This window comes from Fukomys damarensis, unplaced genomic scaffold, assembly GCF_012274545.1.
Source record: "Fukomys damarensis isolate Sample0158 unplaced genomic scaffold, DMR_v1.0_HiC HiC_scaffold_16, whole genome shotgun sequence".
NCBI classification, from domain to species: domain Eukaryota; kingdom Metazoa; phylum Chordata; class Mammalia; order Rodentia; family Bathyergidae; genus Fukomys; species Fukomys damarensis.
The window spans coordinates 128,448,995-128,461,921 of record NW_022900928.1 but is presented as its reverse complement, the minus strand read 5'-3'; the positions used below and the strand labels follow the sequence as shown (position 1 = coordinate 128,461,921).

At 45.0% G+C, this 12,927-nt stretch overlaps 1 pseudogene; it reads right to left on the bottom strand.

Moving 5' to 3' along the window:
* Positions 1-285: 285 nt before the first annotated feature.
* Positions 286-12,927, bottom strand: part of LOC104851017 — a 43,730-nt pseudogene continuing 31,088 nt past the window's right edge.

The window sequence follows — 12,927 nt, the reverse complement described above, 5'->3', positions numbered from 1 at the left end:
CCAGGAGTTCAAGGCCAGCCTGAGCTACACAGTGAGAAAGAAAAAGCAAAAAACAAACAAAAAATTTAGGATAAATTGAACAATTTGTATTTGATCTAGGACTTATAATTAAACTTGGTGACTGTTTTTACTTTTTTGTTCACTTTCTTGTACACAAATGTATTTTTTGTTCTCACATCATTTAATACAGTAACGCCCTGGCTCATGAATATTTCTGTTTGCAAATAATTTGGTTTGCAAACAGAAGTGTTTGGCAGAATTTTGCTTCTATTCAAGAACTCTGCGTCAGGTGATGAACACAACCACAGCCATCTTCTCCAGAACTGTGGGACAAATCAATTTTGTGAGCCAGTATTTCAACCAAAAAAGGCTCTCAGCTCTTCTGGGTGGGAGTCTGTAGAAAAGCATAACTTACTAACGGATGGATCTGTTTCATCATCTGAGTTCCTCAGTATACCAGGTACTGTGTTGGGTGCTGGGGACATAGTATTAATGTAACCATTTCCCTGCAGGGGACCACAGTATTGATTATGCTCAAAGCAGGCTGTAAGTGGTGCAGGCTGTGAAGAGTTAACCCCACAGCTGGCTTGTTTTGAGAAGCAAGTCCAGCCAAAGCCTGTGCACCAAGGTCAGAGTAACTCGCACTCAAATTCCATTTCCACAGTTGAAACCTTCCTAACTAGAAGGACAAGGTTCTAATTACAACCCTACAGTTTGTCTATTCTGTTTCTAATTCAAGAATGCTTTGCCTTGTCCTTTACAAGCCTTGCTTGCACTGGTTTCCATAGTAACCGCACTACTGCACACCCTCAAACATACTTCCCCTTTAGCACATAGTTTGCCTTTACCCCACTTGATTACCAATAAAAATCAGTGGCTTGGATGGACCAGCGCCTTTGCTGGATGAGCAGCACTGGCTGTCCTGGCTCCCCAGTTTCCTCGGTGTCTTTAGTTCGGTCTTTTAGGGTTTTTCTCAGCCTTGCACCATAGCACCGAGCGGGAGATCAGAGCCTACTATAGAGGTCTCTGAGAGCTCTGTACATCTGGAACCTTGTCTTGAGGGTGATGGAAGAATGGGGCCAATAGGGCGTGGGGAAGAACAAGGTGTGGTTTATTAAAAAGAAGGGGGGCTCCAAAGGGAGGAGTCACAGGGGCATTTAAATCTAGAGGCTGCAGTTTCTGGCTTGAGAAAGGTGGAGAGGGAGATGAAAGAACACAGGTATGCAGCTGCTATTGCTGTTGCTGGGCTTCTGATGCCTGAAAAGCAGACTTTATTATCGCTTTGTCCTTTGCACTCCAGTTTTTTGAGACAATCCTAGTTTATATGAGGATTTGTCCTTTGTGCTTTAATTCCCTGGAGCTCATCTTCAGCTCATCGGGGTCCTGCCCTCACCTGCCTACCATTACCTCTATCTCTGGCCTCATGAAGACCTGGAGCCTGTCCTGGCCACTGGAAAAGTCAAAGTAGTGCTTTGCCGTCTCAGAGTTGGACCTAGAAAAACAATCACACTTGGTCTAGAGTGAGGATTTCCATTTCTAACAAATCTTGGGTGATTGTGAAATGGCTGTTTCATCAGAAGAAATACACATGTACACTTCAGTGAAAAATGTACTTCACGCTGCTTCCTCAGATTTATATATGTTAAGATTTAACTTAGGAGTTAGTTACCATGTTTGAATCAATTTGATATTCTCGTGCTGGTGCCATTGTCTGTGGGAGCTGTTAGCATGACATAAGCTTTCTGGGATCCTGAATAGTGAACTCTGATTATAGTCTAGTTATTCAGAGCATTTGTTTGTGGTGATTGTGAACTATTTTTTTCTTTATACTTTATTTGATTGGGAGGAAAATATTCCTTGAAATAATTGTGTTTTCCATTATCCATCTTTCTTCCTTTCTTAATAATTTTTGCTGTAATTGTTGTTGTTTGGGGGGTTTTGTGTTCATTTTGTTTTGTTTTTGAGACAGGGTCTTGCTATGTAGTTCAGACTGGCCTTGAATTCATGGTGATCCTCCTGCCTCAGCCTCCCAAATGCTGGGATTATAGGCAAGTGCCACCACACCTGGACTTTTCTTAATATTAGGAACTCCAATTTTTAGCTGAAGACAGTGCTTCCCAACTAAAACTGATCCCATCCTTCCTTAAAGCAAAACTTAGTCATGTGACTAAATTCTAGCCAGTTAGATATAAAGAAAAAATAATTGTGATGAGCCAGGGATTTAGCTCAGTGATTCCACTGCCTGCCTCGCAAGCATAAGGTCTCAAGTTTGATCCCCAGTACCGACAAAACAAAAAAACAAAAAAAGTTGCGTGTAACTCCTATAGTGTCTTTCTAAGATGGATGCCGACACTTTCCTCTTCTTCCTCCCTATGGACTAAAGCACGAACATGCCGATAGGGGCACTGTGAGCCGTTTTGTGTCTGAGGTAGAGCCCTGCCCATGGCAGAGTAGAAGAGAAGGAGCCTGTTGACTGCAGAGCTGCCTCGTAGACTGGGTTGTAAACCTCCAGGCTTCTTTGACACAAGAAAAATGAACCTCTGACTTTTTGAAGTCACTTTTTTGGCTGATGTTGTTGTTACTACCCGTAGCCCAAACTACCCCTAATTAGTGTAAGAGGAGCAGCCAGACTTCTCTTCACGTTAACCGTGGACATTTCTTACGGACATTTCTTAGCTCTTTCAGAATCAAACGACGGCACTAGCTGGGGCTGAGTGGAAGGCAGGTGCTCGGCCTCGACTGATGAGTCCATTAGGACACTCTTTCACAGGGCTGAGCTTCTGCCTAAGCTGACCTCTGCCAGTCACTGAGTGACCACAGCGCCCCCGACAGCACATCCAGGGGCGCAGTCTGCCCCTTTGCCCTCTTGTTCTGTAGCCCATAGAGTCAAAGCACCCATAGCCCAGAGGGTTAAAACACTGGGCAAATGCAAAGACACCAAAAAGGGCCAGGTTTATTTAGAGCAAAGAAACCCCACCACCACCACACACAGACACACACACACACACACACACACACACACACACACACACATCTTTCCCAAACCCATGAATATCAGGGTTGGCGCTACATGTAAACAAACAGATCTGCACCAGATGGATAAGGACTGTTTTCCTCGCTTTGGTGTTTGACTTACTGAAATGGCCAGCCCGCTTCCCTTCTTCATATATCAGAAAGTCACAAGGATGCCAGACAAAGGAAGGAGAAGAAAAAGCGTGACTGCGGCCCTGGCGGGGATGCCATTCAAGATCAAAGGGGTACAGATTTAAAGATAGCAACTGGGGTGAGGCGAATGCTCTCTATGGGGAATAAGCAAATGTTCTTGAATACAATGGCTGCCCAAACCCCAGCCAGAATCCTATACTTAGCTGAATCTACAAAGGGCAGAGATTTCAGTGGCCAGCAAATTGCCAGGTAAGTGTTGAGATCACCAAGGCCAGAGTGAAGAGAATCCTTTCCCCGACGCTGAGCTGTGCCCCAAAGACCACCCAGCATATCAGCAGGGGGCTGTTGGCCAGCAGAGCCCTTGTGCCTTGGAAAATAATCCCCAGTGCACAGTAGGAGGAGAGGCGCAGCAGACGGGGGCAAAGGGGGGTGCATCGGACCTGTCTCCCCAGCTTCAAGTCCTGTGACACTATGGTAATAATAATAGGATGGGTGTGGCAAAGGAGAAAGTGACCACGTATACAGAGGCCTTCACTGTCGCTTCCAGCCTCAGCCAGTGTGAAATGTTGCAGGGCTCAGAAGAGAGGTTCGTGGTCTTCCGGCATGGCTCAGCTCCTGGAGGAGAAAAGCACAAGAATGAGGGGACTGCAGTCTCCTGCGAAGTTTTCCAGCCCTCTGGTCTGTGTACAGACTCCAGAAATAGATGGCACGTCCTTTGGGTTAGGAGATGACAATTTCAAATAACGCTGACAAGGATCAAAGAAACTGGAGGCAACGTCTAGCGTATCCTGACTCAGAGGAGGAAGCCTTGTGCGAATCACACACAAGAAAGGGGCGGAAGGTGAGTTCTAAGCAGCCAGCAGATTGCACGAATGCAGGCCAAGGTTCTAATACTTCTGCATCTTTTCCATCATTGACTGTGAGAACATCTTCAATTAGAAGCAGGAAGCACAACATCATGTCAACGGAGTAACACTAACACTCGTTAACAGTACATGCAAAGGTCTGGGGACAAACCTAGGGCAAGAACTATGAGGAAAGCGGGAAATTCATAACTCAGAGCCCTGAATGCATTCGGGTCTATAAGACATGAAAGGAAGTCAACAGTAATGATGACAATTGCGGGTGACATTCACTGTGTACTTTCTAAGGAACAAAACCTGCTCTCGGAGCAGATTCCTCACTACCCCGGGTATGTCTTCTTTTGCACTTTTCACCAACGAGACAACTAGGACTTGGAACGTTTAAGTGCTAGTTTGGATCTTGACTGTCCATGAGAGACCTATGTAGTAAAAACTTGGTCCTGAGGATGATGCTCTTGGGAGAAAATGGAACCTTTTCAATGAGGTGGGGCCTGGCGGGAGGTCTTTAGGTCACTGAGAGGCATGGCCTTGAAGGAGATTGTGGGAACTTCATCTCCTCCTCAGTCTCTTTTGCTTCCTAGCCATGAGGTAAGTGTTTTTCTCTGCCTTGTACGCAATCCATAATGTGCTCCTTTGCCCCAGTCCCAAAAGCAATGGGACTGGACCCCCTAAAAATATAGGCCAAAATAAACCTTTTCTTAAGGTTGATTACCTCTGGTATTTGTTGTAGTGGTGAAACTGGTGTACATACTGAGCTGCTTGTTTAAGGCCATATGGCTTGGCATAGTGGGGCCAGAATTGGATCATGGGAGCCCCACTCCAGAACCCAACCCCTCAACCACTACGGGAAAGCTTAATGTCACATTCAAGGCCAAATGAATGTGTTCTCTAGATCTCCTTTGTCACTGTCATCTGGCCAGCCAACTGGGTTTTGTTGGGTGAAACATTGTCTCTGTTGTTAGAAGTCAATAGACTGCTCATGGTGGAAAGCACTGGGATCTCAGGATTGTTGAGGGGATGTGTCCACCACAATGCTAAGGCACAAACAGCAGTCTAGTGGGACCTTCTCAAGTGAGCACAACAGTGATTGGCTCACTGTGACCGCCTGTAGAACCCCCGAATTAGTGACACTGCTGCTGCCATGAAAAGGCCTGTAAGGTCCACAGTGGAGATACCAGCTGTTTCCTGCCCACCTCTGCTCCTTCCAAGGACCCTGATATCTCACTCTTTCCTGTGACTCTGCCTCATCAAAAGTCGCTGGCGCCTGCCCCATGGAAGATCATTCTGTAGAACGCAGTCAACCCAGTCTGTCTTGAAAATCAGATCTGAGGCACACTAAGAATGTGGTCTGAGAGCGGTGCCATATCGTTGGCCTGTCTGATAGTTTGCGGTATAGGTAAGTAGGAGACAGAGGGAGGTAGGAGGAAAGCAGAGAGAAGGGAGGATATGATGAAACCCCCGAGCCACAAAAGCTCTTGCAAGACAAAGACAACAAATGACTTTTGCTCCTGAATTTCTGACTCCACCGAGGGGCCCTGAATTTTCTGTCCTTGGATTCTAAAAATATAACACACACCCCTATTAACAGAGCTACCTTAGATGGGGTTCTACTCCTTTCCTCTGTCCCCCAGAGCCTATAAAATGGGTCTTGAAAGGGCATGGTACATGATAAGGATTTCCTAAAGGGCACATTACAAAGATGCCCCTATTCCAACTTCCTGATTATAAATGCCAGAGCTCTTTATGAAATTCCTCACTGAGGACACGGCTCTTATTTCCTGTATTGGCATTCTTTGTGGAAAATTTGCCCATTTTGATGGATGTTTGGTACTATTGTTCAGCTTTTCAACTTCAAGCATTTATTTTCTCTGTTCCCTGGTTCTACAGAGAGGAATAGAAATTGGAACGGTCATTGTCAAAGTTGCCGATCGTCAATCTTACTTTTAGTGGTAGATTTTTCAATCAAAATCTTGCATAAGAACACTTCAAGATTAAACAAAGAGGTTACTACGGTGTACATCTCAACAGTTCCCCAGAGCCTCATGCACTCACAGGTGGGGCTTTTAGGAGGTGTGATGATTGGCTGATTGTGTCAACTTGAGTAAGAAACACCAAACTAAATCAGCCAGCATAGTTCTGGTGTGGAAGACACCGGGAGGATTATCACCAGAATAGTATAAAAAGGAAAACTAAGTAGGAAAGATGGCTTCTTTTTTCTTTGGAGAAGCTCCAGTCTTTGCTTTTACCTTGAACGTTGTCTCCTAGCTTCCAGCATCAACTCTAGCTTCTAACACCGATCCTTCAGCCTCCTGATTCGGACTCTCATGGGACACTACACAGAGTTGTAGGCCTTTGACTGGATCCTTTAGATCCCCATGCTGACTCTGTGGGCGGCTGCTGTAAGCCAATCTTGCAAATTCTTACATATATTTGTATCAGCCACCATCCCCCCAAACACACACACACACACACACACACACACACACACACACACTCCGCTTGGCTGTATGCCAGGACACAAAACCCTACCTACAGCACGCGGTGACTGTCCATTTGCTCCCTTTAGACTGTGTTATGGTTTGGGGTCTAGAAGCCCACCCATGAACTGCTGCCCCTCTGCCAGGTGCCAACCTGCCTTGGAGCCTGCCAAATATGGACGGGAGCCTTTACAAATTGTGCACTAAATCAACCCCTCCCCCTTTAACTTTCGGCTTCAAGTATTTTGTCTCAGCAATGAGAGAAACGTAACTGACACAGACTAATAGCTGTTCTTTGTTTCTGCTGAACTAGTGCAGTTACCTCTATGATCTCTGTACGAGGTATCACATAGGCTGACCTGCCAAAAATCCTCTCCCTCTGAATCTGAAATGACTTCAGGAAACTATTTGCTGTTGAAACCGGGCAGTGTCTCATGCCTTTAGTTTTCTAGTAAATGCATTCTCCAGCATGGCACGGTGCCTCCTCCTTTGTTCTCAATTAACTTTCCTTGAGCTGAAGCAAACAGGCATAACCCTACCCTGTGAGGTTGTGAGGGCTAAAACTCTCTGATGTACAGGAGACAATACAGAATATATTTAATGATTTAATAATCACCAAAAAAAACATGTTTCATTTTACATATTTACTGAATGAGTAAGACAAGTGTGTGTGCTCTGGGAGGATTGTGCAGAAAGAAAAGGAATCTGGGTAGTCGGGTACAGTTGGAGAAGGTGTCCTGGAGGGAAGTAAGGCTTGAACTGGGCCCTCTAAGGATGAGAACTAGGGCAAAACAGGGGCAGCAGAAAAGTGAGGAGGGGAGAGGAGTGATGTAGTGTCCAGGCAACTGAAAGAAACAGGAGCTATAGTGGAACCACACCCCGTGTTTTGGGGAAACGAGAAGTAGATGGATTGTGGAGTGGGCTTGTGTGGGGCACGCAGGTCTGGGGGCCTGCATGCCACTCCAAGGGTAAAAATTCTTTGATAAGCAACAAGGAGCCTTGATTAAAACTAGGAGCACACATGGCAGAGGTGAACAGCAAGCTGAGATGCCCTTCTGAGCAGGGTGGCATTTGGCAGGAGCCTGTCTACTCAGCAGCCTAACCAGGGGAGGGGAGATTAGCACAGTGAAAACATCACTCTGGAACCAGTGGCTCAGAATACCTTCCATACTTCCTCCTGAACTCTCCGGGAGGGCTGGAAATCTCCAAAATCAGTGACGGCAGGGTTGGTTGCCTTTATTTATAAGACTTCAGAAAGATCCATCATTTTCTTAGACTCAGTTCAGGAAAACAACAACAAGAACAAACGTCTGCAAACGTGCATTCCTCTTCACAGGTATATTTGTATAGCACGAGCTTGCAGCTGCCAAACCCTGTCCTCAGCCCCATCTCTAAGCAGTACCTCCACATCCTGACAGCTCTCAGAGCCTTCCTCTTCTGAAAGACTACGATGGGGAACACCTGCTTCCTTCTAGCCCAAAATATTCCTCTGGCTTTAACTTTGAAGTAAGACGTTGGAGTCAAGACTTCAGCAAAATATCGCATACTATCTACAAGGACCCTAACAAAATCAGTACGAACTGCCACTACCCACAGCAAAGTCCCGTAAAAGGCAGGTGAAACACACTGAGGTCCACTCCTAAGAGCCTTACTCAGGGCAAACCCCTGAGAGCCACGAACTTCCCTGGGGAAGAGATAGAATGTACACTCAGATATGACTGGGCAGCCTACAAAAGCAAAACTCTGATCTGCAACCTGTAGACACAAGCCCAAGCAACCAACCCCTGCTACCTGGTGAGCAGCCCAGGTCTGCGCCCTAAGTCACATTGTTAACCCTGTAACCATTCCGCGAGCCAAGCAATATCTCTTAACAATCGCCTCCTGTCTTAGTTATTTTTGTCCTTGTTGAGACACAACACCTAACACCCACAACTCTTTGAAGGAGAGGTTAATTTCTGGCCATAGTTTGTAGGGATTTCAGTCCACAGTTGACTGACTCCAAGGCAGAGGGGAAAGAGCTCAGGGCATGGCAGTGGGAAGCAGAGAGAGCAATCAAAAGAGGAGGAAGGAGACAGCGTTCCAGGGCACTCTCCAGACCCACTGGTATCACATCCTTAAGAGCCAATGACTTCCCCAAAGACCCTCCTACAAGTACATCTCTCTCAGCCCTGTGGTCCACAGAATGCCATTGCTGAAGAGTCACCCACTTCAGAGATCTGAGGAAGCAGTGAGTCTGAACTGGATGGAAGTGTAAGAAGAGGGCTGACAGCCCCTACAAAATGTAACAGGAGGTGATGTGTGCTGATTTCTTTCATCCGCACAATAAGCCCATAAGGTCAATGCCATCTTTAGTCCCATTTTCAGAAAAGCAAACTGTGGGGCAGAGGAAGGAAGAGACTCAGCGAAGGATAATCAGCTAGAGGCAGTGATTCTAGAATTCAGACCAGGCAGCCACCATCTGGGGTCCACTCTTTAAATCTTGGGGCGGGGGCCCCAGGTCATTGATGGCTGTGGAGGGATCCCCATGTGCCTTCTCCTGTGGTCCCCTCAAAGCTGCTCTTACCCCGCCCTGCTAGGGGAACATAGAGCTGAACAGAGCTGCTGGTCAATGGCTTCAGAGCCAGTGCTTCCAGTTTCTGAGACCACATTTTGTTATTGTTGTTTGCTCAGCTTCTTTGCTAACAGTGTCATAGTTAAGAATGTGAACTGTATTCGTGAGAGATTTTTAAAAAGTCTAGTGGGTGAGCAGGCGTCAAAGACTGAATTATATCTCCCCACAATTAGTGCATTGAAGTCCTAACCCCCGGTACCTGAGGGCCTTACTGGATTAAAGACAGGGCCTTTAATAAGCTGATTAAGGTAAAACAGGTATAAAGAGGCCCTGAGCCAATGTGACTGGTGTCCTTGTGAAGAGATTAGACACACAAAGACACCAGGGATGTCCACACACAGAGAAAGCCACGTCAAGAGACTTGGAGCGCAGAGACATGTGCAAGCCAAGGAGACGCCCTAGAAAAGGGCAACCCTGCTCACACCATAATCTTGCATTTCTGGCCCCAGAACCCAAAGACCTGTTCTTTTGTTTTGTTTTGGTTTGGTTTGTTTTTTGGCACCAGGGATTGAAGTCAGGACCTTGTGCTTGCCGGGCAGGCAGCAGCACCACTGAGCTAAATCCTCAGCCCGACAGACCCGATGTTTAAACCAACCAGTCTGTTATCTTTTGTTACAGTACAGCACCCCAAGCCCAGGAATATAGCTGCTGGCTGAGAATGGCTGCCCAAGGCTCCAGCTGGACTCCCCCAGAACCCAATCATGGGAACTTCTGAAGGAGAACAGATCTCTGGTCTCTGACAGGGAGGACGGTCTTTCCTCATGGGGTGTTTACAGTCAGCACACAGTATCTGTGCCAAGGTCAGGGCCAGTGTCCAATTCATCACCAATGGGAAGAACCATAAACTGAGAAGGGAGTCCAGAATGTTCTGTGGGCTTAGCAGTCGGCAATAAAAGGCCAATGGAGAGAAGAGATATTTCTAGAATGTTCTTAAGCCCTCCCCCGATGATCAGATCTTCTCTTCTCCCACGACAGTCATGCCCCTTTCTCTTTAAATGGGTCTCTCCTTCTGTTCTGTGGACTTCTTTAATTCTTTAAAAATCACTCCAGTCCACAAAGTGTTGGTGATCTCCTCAGTTGCTCTCCTCAGGGAGGGAGTCAATGTCACTGAGAATAAGCCCTTGCTAAGTATTAGCTGTGGTCGTGGACCATCTGAGGACTCGCAGAGGTGACATGGAGAACTGCATGAAGTCACAAAGCCTCTGTAGGTGCACCTGGTGATTTCAGAAGATAAAAATTACATGTTTTCCTCATGAGTGGCTTCCCAGACCGCTTTCTGAGACTCAACCCACATTTTTTCACATAAAAGGAAATTCTCCAGCTTCCTCCCCCCCGTTTTTTTTTTTGTTTTGTTTTGTTTTGTTTGTCTGGGTAAAATTTGATCTTCAAGAGCCCAGGATTCAGCTCAGTGGTGCCACACCTGCCTTGCAAGCACAAAGTCCTGAGTTCGATCCCTGATACAAAAAAAGAAAAAAAAGATTTGCAAGCATTCTTCTAAGTACAGTACTGATAATGCATTAGTCATTACCTTGCTGGAATAGAATATCTCCTTTTCTAAAACACTCATGTTTGAAAATACACCTAAAGAATATACCCACAGCCTTACTGACTGCGATGAGATTCTGAAACCCAAGGCTGCTTGTGGACAGGGACAGAGAGAAACAATTCCCAAACCTAGAATATAAATATTCAAGAGGAAAGCATTGGGAAGAAGGCAGCTATAACAATGCTAACTAAACTCTTTTTATATTAGAATTTAGATGATGAAAAATGTATGTGGTTATAAATTTATTACAGTAACAATGACATCTGTGTGAACAGAAGGTGCAAGTGAGGTACAAGTCTGGCTGGGACAAGTGCTCTGCTCGTAGGTCTCCTAGCACACTAGTAGAGGCCTAGCTCATGTGTTGAGCCTTGTCCATGTCCAGGTATGGCCTCGCCCGTCCCCCCTAGTTGGATGCTTCCATCGCCCATCCAAGGACACTCCAATAACCAATCCTGTTAGGCCAAATATATTACTCCCCCTTTGCCACTCCCTCTTTCTTATACGGGCCGGGGATTTAGCTCAGTGGTTCTGCTGCCTGCCTTGCAAGCACAAGGATGGAGTTCGATCTCCAGTACCAAAAAAAAGAAGAAAAGGTGAAAACTTTATAAATTGCTGGCTGAACTTATTAAAAGTGGAAGCATTCCAGAAACCTCCCTAGAGTCTGCTTGGTGATTCCACGCCTTACCCTCTCAACCTGAGTTCCTGAACTTTTGTTTTGCTAGTGGGCTCGCAGACAAAGACAACAAGAAGGATACAATATAGTCACACATTTCTCTGTTCTTAATACATATTAATAATATAATTAATTAAATATAATTAACTATAATTAATATAAAAATAAGGTATAGGAGTCATTTTAGGATTTTAGAAAAGTATCATTCAATATCAACTACAATAATAACATAGATAACAACATCATAAATCTTAATAATAGCTTAAATCTATGCAGTAACTCACTTAAGTAACTTAATATTAATTTAGCTCGGCACAGTTACACATGCCTGGGATCCAGCCCTTGGGAGGCTGAGGCAGGAGGGTCACCACAAATTCAAGGCCAGCCTGGGCTATATAATGAATTCAAGACCTGCCTGAACTACACAGCAAGACCCAGTCTCAAAAAGAAAAAGAAAAAAAAATGTACCTTAAATAGTAACAAACTAAATAGTATCTTAAATAGTAACTATTTAACTCACATTATAGCACACTGGCTAAAGTAAAAGTCACTGGATTCTACTTGGATGGCATTCTCGGCGCTGGCATGGGGAGAGCCGAGGAACAAAAGCAATCAATCTTATGCCATCCATGGGTGAATTGAGCTACCTAAGCGCCCACAGCATGGATTAAGTGCCAGGGTAAATATGGGGACCAAGTCCCTGACATCCTGAAATTTGCAGTCTTGTGTCTCGTAAGTTGCCCTCAAGGCCATAAGCATAAGATCTTCCTCCTTCCTCTCTTTCTCCAGATGTCAAAGCTCAGCGTCAGAGAGCAAAGAGCAGTGAGTCAGTTGCTGAGCATGTGATTCATTGCCTATTCTGTCTCCAAAACCTGAGGAGGAGCTGCCTTCAATCTATAGGTTTGTCTCTATTGATTTCGTCTCGAAACATTCACTTTGGAATACACTGATGTTATTTTAATCTGCATTACTGCAAGTATTATGCTAGCAACAAGTTGATTTGTCTGTGTGGAATCTTAACATTATAAAAGCTTTGTCACACAATGTCTAGCAGCCAGGATGGCACATTTTGAGTTTCACTAGTAGGAAATCCTCACACCAATGTTAGTGGGTTTTCTTTCACTGCACAATGAAGACAACTGTCCCCTTCTAAAGCAACAAGACAGGCGCTTCTGTTCCAGCAAACCCTGCCTGGCTTTAAACATAAACCAGGATCTTGGTTGGTGAAATTTTGGCAAACAGAGCAGCAGACTCCATGAAAATTTCAAGTTTTCTCTCCCTGATTTAGCATGTGGGATTGTTGTGAACTTTCTGCCAGGTTTAATTCTGTTTCCTTAAATTAAAATGGAATTTAACTACAGTTAGTATTAATGTTTTATATATGCTGTGATTAGTTTTGGAGATGACAAAGAAATCCCTTAGTTTTGAAATCTGTATGTCATGTGCCTTGCTTGGTCATATACTCTGTCCTCTGTCTTCATTAGGTGTCTTTCCATAATACAGATTATCCTTGATTGTACCTGTCATGTAAAATTAACTGTTCAGATCTAAATACTGTATGCATTTTTTTTTTTTTTTTTTTTTTTTTTTTG